Raw genomic sequence first — 12,109 nt, 5'->3', positions numbered from 1 at the left:
TATTTCCATGAAGTCATGATTTTATGTTTTTTTAAATTATCTTTTTAACAATTTTAGATGTATGCCATGTATCATCAATGGATTATCATGAAAAAGAGGTGAATTTTGCCACCAGGTAAGACACCTCTTAAGGAGAGGTTAAACCCAGCCTTGTTCTTTCCTAATTGCTTAAAACAACACTAATATAGCAAAAGAACTTCAATTTCCCACCCTTCTTTTTATCAGTTTACTCTGGATATTTCCATATTTTCTTGAGATTGGGTTTATGGCAAATAAGTTATTTTCTATGAATATAAACAAGTTTAGGAATTTGGTTTCATGATCTGAACCTTTGGTGGCAAAATTTGATGGCTTATAGAAATCTAGTCTTTGTTGGGTAAGAGTGAACTGAGAATTTGTTTTTTTTTTTTTTCATTTTTATTTTGTGCTCAATTCAAGGAAGAATGTCAAGTCCACCATAAAAGAAAGAGCTCTTAAACATTGACAGGTAAGTAGGGATTTTTTCAAATGTTATATACATATGCATTGTGGCTAAAATCTTATAATTAAAACTGTAGACCTCATCTGTCTCTGTATTTGTTTACAATGCAGGAATGATTTTATTTCCAACAGTTTGGACATGCTATGATTTCCTAGATTCAGAAAGTATTAGTTGTATAAGCTCTTAAATTAAAGGATTACTGTTATAATTGGCTTACAAAATTAAATAAACACATATAAGAATCAACAAATATTAGCATTTTATTACTTTATTTTCCCCTTCTCGTTTTACACACATACGCTCACAAATACACCCAATACTAGTTTGGCTTTGAGAAAATTGAGCTACAACACATTGTTCCCCCAAATGTAGTATTTCTAATGAAAACAAGTATATTATCTTTCATTACCTTGGAAATATGATCAAAAAAGAAAACCTAGCTGCAATACTACATTTCTAGTATATAACTTGATTTGAAATTTTCTTATTATTGTAAACCAGTGTATAAATCCTTCACCTGCAGCATAATCAGAAAACAAAACAACAATAACTTTGAATTACCAATATGTGGAAAAGACAAAAGCATCAATGTTACTAGTTTTGGCGCTCTCTCTCTCTCTCTCTCTCTCTCTCTCTCTCTCTCTCTCTTTCTCTCTCTCTGTCTTTTTTGACCTTATTATTTTGTAGAGATTGTATTGGGAGGTTTAGATTTACATGCCTGCCATGACCTTGATTGCCTTGAAAGTTATCCCCGCTGATTTGCTTTAATTATGAAAGCAATATAATTTAGTTATTCTTATTTTAAAATTCATTCCACTTATTTTGTATATATAAAGATACATATACATACATATAAATGCTAATATTTTTTCTTGATTTTTGGTATAAGCTTTCAAAATTTTTAACATTATCAATGGACTTCATCATGTACAGTGTTGTCAAACTTTTCACATATACAGTCTTTTTGAAGGGTTAAATGATGTGGGTTTCAAAAAAGTAGGTGAGACTACACTATTTCAACATGGTACCTCAGACACTGACTTTGGGTGCATTTATCTGCTGGGAATTATTCATGTTTTACTTCTGTGTCTCTGACAGCTACTCCGGCAGTCACAGCCCTACTAGCAGTGTTTTCCTCATAGTTTCTATTTGTTTATGTTGCCTGTTTCAGGATTGTGATCAGGAGTATATGTAATTATATGTTTGGTCCACAAAAGACTAAAAGAGCATAGCTTCCCAGATATTGGGTAAAAACACAGTTTTCTTTATTAGTTTATTTGTTTGTATCTTTTAGTGTAGTCTGTGTGAGTTCAGTAGAGCACAAAGAAAAAAAGAAGGGACTAAGAGCTAATCGCACTAAGCCTACAATCTATGAAGACTTAGATGTGCTTATTAAACTATATTAACTAAAGCATAAATAAAACAAGTCATGATTTGTTAATTTATAATAGAAAAAAGTCACAAACTATAAATCTAGGTAACTAAAAAATACACAATAAATTATTGAGAAAGCAATTTTTTACAACATGGGATAATAGTACAGAATTCAAAGTCAGGCTCAATATAATTTTCTATGAATATATGCTTTACTTTTTACTTTATTTTTACAGTATTAATTATTGGATTTTCAAATACACTGGGGGTTTCTTTTCTTTTCTGGTTTTGTTTTTTTGTTTGTTTGCATGAGAGATGACTAAATTATATTTGAAAGCAAATAAAATTTACAGTCAAAGAGACCAGAAAAGCGCATCTCAGTTTCCAAATAACCTTGAGCAAATTCTTCAGCTGTATGCACTTTGGTTTCTGTATAGTGATGGAAAACATCCACTTTTCATAGTCCTCATGAGGAAAAAAGGTTAAATGACTGCCCAACTTTATGAAACTAGCAAGAAGTCCGCACAAAAGCACATAGCACAATTCTCAACCCATGGTACATTCTGAATAAATATTCACCATCTTTATGAGTCATAGAACTAGAATTAGACTCAGGTATCCTAGGTCTATGTGTTTTAGGTGCTGTCACCTGTTATCTATCATTTTCACAAAGTACAGCTGAACAGGAACAAGAATGTTATTCCATTATACTTCTTGAATTTATTTTAATAAGTGCATGATAGTTATACATAAATGTAGAATTCATTATGATTTGTTTATACAAGCATATGACATAGTTTAGATAATCCATTCTCTTTTTCCTCCATTTCCCCCTCCCTCTACTCTTCCCCTTGTTCCCTTCCTCTACTCCACTGTTCCTCTTTCTATTTTCCTGAAATATTCTTCTCTGTTTTTTAATTTTTTTATTTCTCTCTAGCTTCCTCATATCATAGAATACATTTAACTATTTACTTCCTGGCATCTGCTTATTTCACTCAGTATTATGTTATCTTTTTCCATCTATTTATCAGCAAATGACATAATTCCATCCTACTTTATGTCTTGATAAAACTCTGTGTGTGTATGAGTGTAATAGTATACACATATGTGTGTATAGACATATATATAGTGTATATACATATATATATTTTATACTCTCTTCATCCATTTCTCTGTTGAGCCACATGTAGATAGACTGGTTCCACAACTTGGCTATTGTGAACTGTGGAATAAATAATAATAAACATTGGAATGCATGTATTAGTATAGTATGTTCTGTTTCATTCTTTCAGATAAATACCAAGAAGTGGAATAGTTGGGTCATATGGTGGGATAGACTTATGAGGAATCTGCATTTTGCTTTCCAAAGCAGCTGTACTAATTTGCAGTGCCAACAACATGTAAAAGTGTACTTTTTCTCACATTCTCACCAGCTTTTATTTTTACCTGTATTTTTGAAGATTACCACACTTACTGGAGTGATATAAATTCAGTGAGTTTTCATTTGCATTTCCTAGATTTCTAACAATGTTTAATACTTTTTCATATATTTTTGGCTATTTGCATTTCTCTTCAGAGAAATGTCTGTTTAGTTCATTTGCATATATATTGATTGGTTTGTTAGTTTTTATTCTGTATTTTTGTTGTAAACTTTTGTAAGTTCTATATGAGGGGAGTATGTGTGTGTGTGTGTGTGCCTGCATGTACTGGGAATTGAACCCACGGATATGTTTTACCACTTAGCTACACCCCAAATCCTGAAAGAACTTGAAAATATCTTGTTTAATCACTTTTCCTCACAGCTATGCCTAAATCAAGGATCTGCTTAATGAAAATTTTATGCAAATGTGTTACTTATGTGTATAAATTATTGTGAGGGAACTATTCTTAGTTTCATCAAAATTTTCAAAGAACTCTCTGATCAAAGAAAAGGATTGTGATCTATTAATACATACCAAAGAAATCACAATAAATAAAAAGTATTTGAGAAAATCCTGTAGCTGTATGTTATTTGGGGTGTGTATATATACACACAAATGCAAATATCTATTTATACCCATATTAGTTTGTATCATTTATAATGTCAATATAAAATATATAAAAATTAATTACTTCTTTTTAGAAATTTAAAAATGTTTATTTAAATAAGAAATGTAATAAAATCACAAGTCTAGGTAGTAGAAAGTCTTTTCTTCACAAAGAAAAAAAAGTAAAGTAGAGTCAGTGGAAATTCCCTCTGAGATTTTACTATCATCACTTACAAACTAAATACAATATTATACTATAGAAATACCTTCTGTTATATAGATGCTAAGCTACCTGAAAGATATTTACAATATACATGCAGAATATGTTTTGCATATATATAAAAGTAAGCAATTCTAGTCAAAGTATGACAACTCTCAGTTTAAGAAAAGCCTTGTATTTTTCTATGTCATTTGTCAGATTTCATATTAATATGTAGGGTCTCTCAGCAAAGGAGTCATTATGAGATAAATCTTACTAACATTTAACATATGAAATGTTTGGCACAATTATTAGCTCTGTTTATTAAATCAATATGAGAAGTTACATCATAGATAGGCAAGAATGAATTCTTAATAATGATATGTAGAAACATGGTATTTAGATTTTGTCAAAGTAAAATGTGCATAATTGGGAAAAGACAGGTATAGGTTCTATCACTTCACCATCTAGATGGCCACATCAGTCAGGTGTTCCTTAGACAAAATCTTTCTTATGCCTTACTAAAATCTCTCAAAATTTCTTTGGGGCCTCATTTGGAACTTACTGTTCTTTGGATGGTTCTGGAATGTATCCTCCAAAATCTCATGTATAAGACAAAGCAAGAAAGCTTAAAGGTGGAATGATTGGGTTATAAGATCCTTAACCTAATTGTTCAGTAATCCTTTGATAGGAATTAACTGGATTATAATTGTAGGCAGAAAGAGTGTGACTGGAGGAGGTGGTCATCAGAGGCATGTTTTGACCTTGGTGAGAAGAGAACGGTCTTTCTCTTTCTCTGCTTCCTGGTGCCATGTTCTCAGCTGCTTTCCTCTACCACAACTTCTACCATGATGTTCTGTCTCATTTCAGGTAACAAGGAATGGCCTTGGCTGTCTATGAACTGAGAACTCTGAAATCATGAGCCTCAAAATAAACTTATCTTTTAATTATTTTTGTCAGGTCTTCTTGTTCAGGGCAGGAAAAAAAAGCTGACTAAAATATGGAGACAGGATTTTGTACAAGTGGTTGCTGATATAAGTTCTTTTGTATTCTTCTCAGTGTCTTATTACCACACACATTTCTTCATTTATGTAATAATTCATGTAAGTATCTCTTTAATAGATATAATTTCTGAATGGATAATCTGAAACTGCATTATTCACCCAGGGGAAATTTTGACATGAAAAACATTGTTCATTTGACAGATGCAATTAAACAAAAAAGGAAAAATCCTCATGAGGAGATTCTCTTTCCTGTGTGTTTTTAAGAGATTACTTTGTTAAATGCATAGACTGACTCTTTTATTTTTATACTTCTGGGATTAGTAAGCTCTAAGTTTTTAAGTATGTGGCTCCATAGAATTGTGGAGTTTGTGAGTTATTGGTTAAACTGTCCATAGCAACTTGTTTGTGTGCATGTGTATGTGTATGTGTGCATGTGTGTGTATGGTAGTGTGTATGCATATAGAATTTTTTAAACAGGTTTTTCTATATATAAGCATCTACTACTGTTGGCAGATGGAGATAGTTAATTTTTTGCAAACTTTTTGTTTCTTTCCCCTTCATTTACTGTTTTTTTCTTTTGTTTAGGAATAATTAGAAATCAATTGTTCATATGTATTCTATTTTTTCATTTGTTCTTTTTAGATATACATGACAATAAAGTATCTTTTGACATATTTTATATACATGGAGTATAACTTTTTCTAATAGGAGACCCTTTTCTTGTGGTTGTACTGATGGTGTATTGGAATATGAACATAGGAAAATTGTGTCCAATTCATTCGACTGTCTTTCTAATTCCATGCCCCCTCTTATATATGAACAATTTAGAACTATGGTTCACATAGACCAAAACATTTACAAGAAATAGGTAAGGATTAAACAGTTTATGTATGTTTTCCATTTTGCCAAAACTTCACAAAATATGAAAATCATATTATTATGTTTAGGCAATGTTGTTGGTCTTTCTTATGAAAAGAAACTAGAGCTTGTGCCTTAAAATCAAAGCATTGATTTTTAAAATATATGAATGAAGATTAAGAACATAAAACAAAGGCAAGAAAAGAGCAAAAGATTTAAAACACAAAGAATGAATATGAATTATTAATTATCAATAAATCTTGAGAACCTGAGAAATGATAGAGAAGTGACTAAAGTAGCAAAAAAAAAAGCAGTCCAAATACAAAAAAAAAAAAATATAACGAGAGGGATAAATATGAATGAAGAGGCTAACTTATTTAGTTAACTATTTAAAATAATTTTATTTATTTAAAAAGAACTCACAAGATTTCCTGATTAAAATTACACTTCAGAATGATTCAATTTAATGTTAGAAGAATTATTCTGTCATTTTTTTACTCAGATTATCTCTAATTATAAAAATATGAAATTAAAATAATTTAAAATTTAATAAAGGATTTAATATTAAAGAACTTACATATCATAATTTCTTATCAACCATACTATACTGATAAACTAGAATGTTTCAGTATTAATAAAATTATCTTTGATTAACTGACCAATATTTATTAAAGAAAAGATGCAAATATTAGTACTTAACATAATTTTAAATTAGTCCTGTTCTTTAAAAATGAAAAAAAATACAAAGATAAATCTTTAGGTGATGCACTTTTTATTTGTTTACCATAAAGTTGTTGCAATATTATCAAATGTGATCATGAGAAATAATATAACTAAAATGTTCATTGATTGTAATCTTTGTGTATTTTCTTGAATTTAGAGAAAGAAATTTTAATTACTTTAAGTTTGTAATTATTCTAATGGTATAGACAAATCCAAATACATATACAAGATTATAAATATGCTTTGCTTGCTTTTTCTAAGAGAAAATTTATAGTTGCTCAATTAGTAAATTTGTAAAATTTATCTTTATTATACTGATTGAGGTAAATATGCCTTAAAGCTAAAGCATTAATTTAATCATCTGTGTGAACAGTCATCTGTTTGTGATTGGCAAAATACATACATGTAATATGTATGGAGCTTACTTCATATACTTATGGATTATAAAAAAGAATAAAAGAGAGATTTGGGTCATACATTAAATTAAATGTCCAAGGGATTAGAAGTCAGATTGTCTGGAGTTGAAATACCTCTGAAGGAAATTTGAAATAAGCAATGACTTGTATTATGTTGTGTATGGTTTGCTAAACTTAATAGATATATTGATACCTCTCCTTCCTCAGCACCACAAACAAATAATGTTCTCGATTTGATCCTAGAAGAAAGACAATCTAAGAGGTTCCTGCTTAAAGGATATCAAGTTCATTGTGGTTCCCCTAATGAAAGCCAGTTGCCAACTCACAAACCTATAAAAAGTTTCCAGTCTTCAAGGCTCAAATGTTCCTGAAAAGTTTCCTATCAGCTGTCATAAAGTATTACCACCCAACAGTTGGCTGAAGACTCCAAATGACAGGGAACAAACCATTTTAAAACATACTTAAAGAAAACTCAGGCACTATATAGAAGAGAAGAAAATCAAAATGAAAAAAAAATGAGAATACTTTAGAATTGCAAGAAAACTATTTTGCCCATATAAATGAATTCACAAATATATACAATTTAAAAGAGAACACTCCACTAGAATATTACAAATATAATAAAACATTAAAATCCAAAACTAGCTCTTAAACAGTCAATTAGAACAGAGTACAGTAGAAAGTAGAGCAATGTAAAAGTGGGTAATAAAAAGAAAATTAGGAGAAAATGAAAAAATCAATTTAGAAAACTAAAGCAGTGAAATAAAAATAAAAAGAAACAGTCTTTTAAACAAAATAATTTAAAAAGTGACTCCCTGCCATGAATAAGTTCTTATTTACTTCCCAAATGTCCCAACATTGTGAAATTTCAGGTCACTGGGCAAAAAACATACAAATAGGCTTCCAGAGAGAGAAATACAAGTTGAATATTATAAATCAAACGGCTGCCTGTTATGTACAAGATTACACACTATGACATAACTTCCCCTCTTTTTGCTTTATCATTTATCTTGGATCATTATTAGTCATATTCCAAATTCATTTCCACATATGCTTATCCTTTGGTTCTAATAAAGAACCAAATGGTGTCATATATGATCCTAAGCATATTTCATTTAACATGAGGCATACACAGTGATGGGAAGGCTAGGTCAAACATTCTATAAATTTGTAATGTTACTGGGTAATGCAAATTGCGTCTCTTGGACAATGTAATGATTTTATATTATAGCCATCGGTGGATAAAATCACTAAGATGTGAACCTATCATAGGCTGACAGAAGAAAAATTATATATGTATGATGTTTTTAAACTTTGCTTTACTGGCAGTTTTAATGAAGCTGAGCATATCTTCCCCACATGTGTAAGGATACTTTCTGTCATTTTATGTAAATCACAAGTTTGTATTACTGACGGATTATCAGTTGTTGTTTTTTTTTTTTAGTGTTTTGCTTCTTAATTTCTAGGAATAATTGACATTTAGTGGCTTGCTGAGTAAAGCACTGTTTTTTTTGTTTGTTTGTTTTATGAAATCTACAGTTTTGTGAAAGTGATCTTCTATTAAATTAAGTGTCCTTACAGTTCTTTTTTTGTCTTTTGAGTTCTATGATATTTTCAGAAGCACATGTTTTTACTTTTCGGGTAGTCAGTCACCAGCCCTTTCATTGTGGCTTCTAAATTTTAAACAGTAGCTATAAAGACATTCCCCATTTAAATTTACATATTATTAATCAACATTTCTCTTGTACTTCTGTATGTTTTTACATTTAAAATGATTATTTGAATTTAAATCAGAGAATGATGGAAGGCATATACAAGATGTATCTTTTTTCAGATAGCTATCTAGTTGATTATTGACAGTCCTTACATAATTTAATTTAATGATTTAGAGGGCCATTTTAGTGTATGCCAAAACTTTCTGAATGATTTGGCTTTATTTTGGAACATTGTATATAGGTGTATTCCTTGACTATCAATGATTTTTTTGTTATTGAAGCTATACATTCATATCTGGCAGCACTGTTCCTCCATCATGCAGTATACATTACAGCATTGTGTATATTTAAACTCTTTTTTCAGATTGTGTAAGCATATATCTATATTATACTAATATTTTTAAAATTATCTATTTAAAACTTGAATGTTTTTGTTAATTTCAGTCTTATATATTTTGACTACTATTTACATGAAATCTTTTCTTTCTTTATATCATTTAGACTATTTGAGAAATATAATTCTTTTTTCATTTATATATTTATCGATTATCTTTATTTCTTTGTACTTGTTTTGAAACTTACTACTATATGCAATATGGGTGAAAATCTCTCAATTGCATTTGTTTTATAAAATAAAACTTATGTGTGTTGTACTGAGACTGAACTCATGGATGCTTTATCATTAAGATGAATCACAACTCTTTCATTTGTTTATTTTTATGGTACTATGGATTGAATCCAGGGTTGATTTACTTTACCAATGATCTATTTTACCCCTCCATCCCTTTTTACTTTTTTATTTTGAGACAGCGTCTCACTAAGTTATTAAGGTTGATCTCAAATGTAGGATCCTCTAGCTTCAGCCTCTGAGTTTCTGGGATTGCAAGTACCATCACACCCAGCTAAAATATTTTTTTCTTCCTAAATTTTTATCTACAGCCCTAAAATCCTAAATGGAAGTATAGATAGTGGGCATTTGACAAAAATAAAGTTGAATTTGGAACAATATGGTGAGAAAAATGTTTTTTGAAGAAGATTGCTTTCAAGATACAGTATTTCATGCTCATATAATAATCACTATAAATTTACCAAAAGACTATAATGAATACATTATAATTAATGTCTTACAAGCTCTTCTACAAAAAGTAGAATGAACTACTTAAAGGAAAAAAATAGAAGGAATAAATATTCATTTGAAACATCAATTCACAAATGCAATAGTCACTATTTGTTTATGAAAACTGTCTACCAGTAGATATAACATGTTAGAAATGTATATATTTAATTTATATTAGTAAACTAATAATGATGTTCTTAACGATTGGTGTTCAGAGAATTTCTCTCTCTCATTTTTGCCATGATTTCATCTTTTTTAAGCATGATTCACATTGTCTTATTTCACTCCACAACTTATTATCCACTTTGTCAGTAGCTCTTTTTCTCAAACCTATTAATACATATAATTAACATAAATGATGACACTGAAAAGAAACAGTGCATGTCAGCTCTTTCTCAAGTCCTGCACTATAGACCAATTGTCCTTGAAGGGGCTTCTTCTAATTAATTACCATCCTTCTTTGTAGGGTAATCATATTGGTGAGAATTGATTGGGCGTGTAAGACACTTCATTTAGTTGGTAGAAAAATCCCTTAATTAAAATAATTTTACTGCTGGTAAAATTAATGCTCCCCGTGTAAACTCACCAGCTTGATTTTAAAGTTCCTCTTCAATTATATTTTATGAGAAACAAAATAAGATCTTAATGACAACAACCAGAAGAAATAAGAAAAAACCTTTCAGTGCATAGGATGCATAATTCTATTTCCATATTTTTCATTTGTTGTTAATTCTCTTTTGTTTTAAAAACTTTACTATTAGAAATTGTGTTGCTGAATCCTAATGTTGACATTAAAAATGAGTTTGGCTTTACTAAAATATTTATTGACTGTTGATCTTTATTACACTGGTTTCTTTCCCTTACACAGCCCAAGTCATTTATATGCTCAGATGATAGTGTTATATAAGTCTTATTTTTGTGACAATCAGCTATATTCAGTAAGTTCTGACCATACTTTCATGAAGGGATAATGATTAAATATAATTAGATTACTTTGATGCTAATTGTTCAGCACTGATTCATCCTTAAGCAATTTGGACTTTATATTATACCTACCATGCTGTGAGAGATATATTTGTTATTGTACTGCCATTCACAAAATTGACTATATTTACTCAGAGATGATTTATCCAGGAGTGACTGGCTTTCTATTACTGCCCCCATTTTCCCTTAAAAAAATACACTCGTTATTACAGCATTTTAAATATGTTCCCCTTAGCACTTTTTAGTTCTCAAAAGATGTTTCTGTTTTAAAATAACCAGACACATGTAAGCATTATTTCTAGTTTGTGGCAAAAGGAAATCAATTATGAAAATGATATAAGTATTGAAGTTCATGAACTAATGTGGTGTGTGACAGGAGATGGTGTTTCTCAATCTGCACATTAGAAGCATTTAGGAAGCCTGTAAAGGTCTTCTAGGTCCACCTCACTACAATCATCTTTGCTTGTTCTCTACTGCAAGGTCAACATCAATGTGTTTCATGAGCTCCTCAGAAGATGGCCGGGGTTGAAAACCATTGAACTAACATAATTTATAAATAGTCCTGAGACAAATGTGTCAATTTTTCTCTAACTTCATTTGTTGTTCTTGTTTGTTTGTTTTGCTTGATAGAGTCATTTGTAAAGTAGTATTCATAACACAGTCTCTGAAGTTCCTTTTAACACTAACATAGTATAATCAACAAGTCATTGCTCTCTTCTACCACTTCTGGTCTTGAGTGTGATTTGCTTAATGAACTGATAACTATTTCTGTCATTAGAGGTTGTTAACTCTACAGAATAGTATTTTATGAGCATGATGAAATAAATTATCATGTCCTCTTCTTAAAAGACTAATTGTTAGTTTACTTCAACACTGTTTAATGTAACAGTAATCTTATAAATGCAGTGGCTGTCAGTTAAATAAAATATGCTCTTAGTTAAGAACAGACACATCAACTCTACTAATTTGCTTATTGTTGATAAATTCTAGTGCCAAAATATCAATGTCAGAGGAAATATTCTTTGAAAGAATTAATTGAAGTACCATACAATTTGAAGAATGTGAATCAGATTTGCATCAGCTAAGTCAAATAGTATTAAAATGTAATCAAAGATAATTATGCTAATCAAAATAGACTCTAAGATAGGAATTGACAGTCTATAAAACAATTAAAATATATTTAATAAAATATGTGCTCAATGCTTTCACAA

The 12,109-nt window shown here is 30.0% G+C and overlaps 1 protein-coding gene across 1 annotated transcript in view; it reads right to left on the bottom strand.

The window, feature by feature from the left end:
* Positions 1–12,109, bottom strand: part of Eys (EGF-like photoreceptor maintenance factor) — a 1,574,159-nt gene that overhangs the window by 1,427,362 nt on the left and 134,688 nt on the right.

This window comes from Urocitellus parryii, chromosome 8 (genome assembly GCF_045843805.1).
Source record: "Urocitellus parryii isolate mUroPar1 chromosome 8, mUroPar1.hap1, whole genome shotgun sequence".
Taxonomy (NCBI): domain Eukaryota; kingdom Metazoa; phylum Chordata; class Mammalia; order Rodentia; family Sciuridae; genus Urocitellus; species Urocitellus parryii.
This window is presented reverse-complemented; position numbering and strand designations above follow the sequence as displayed.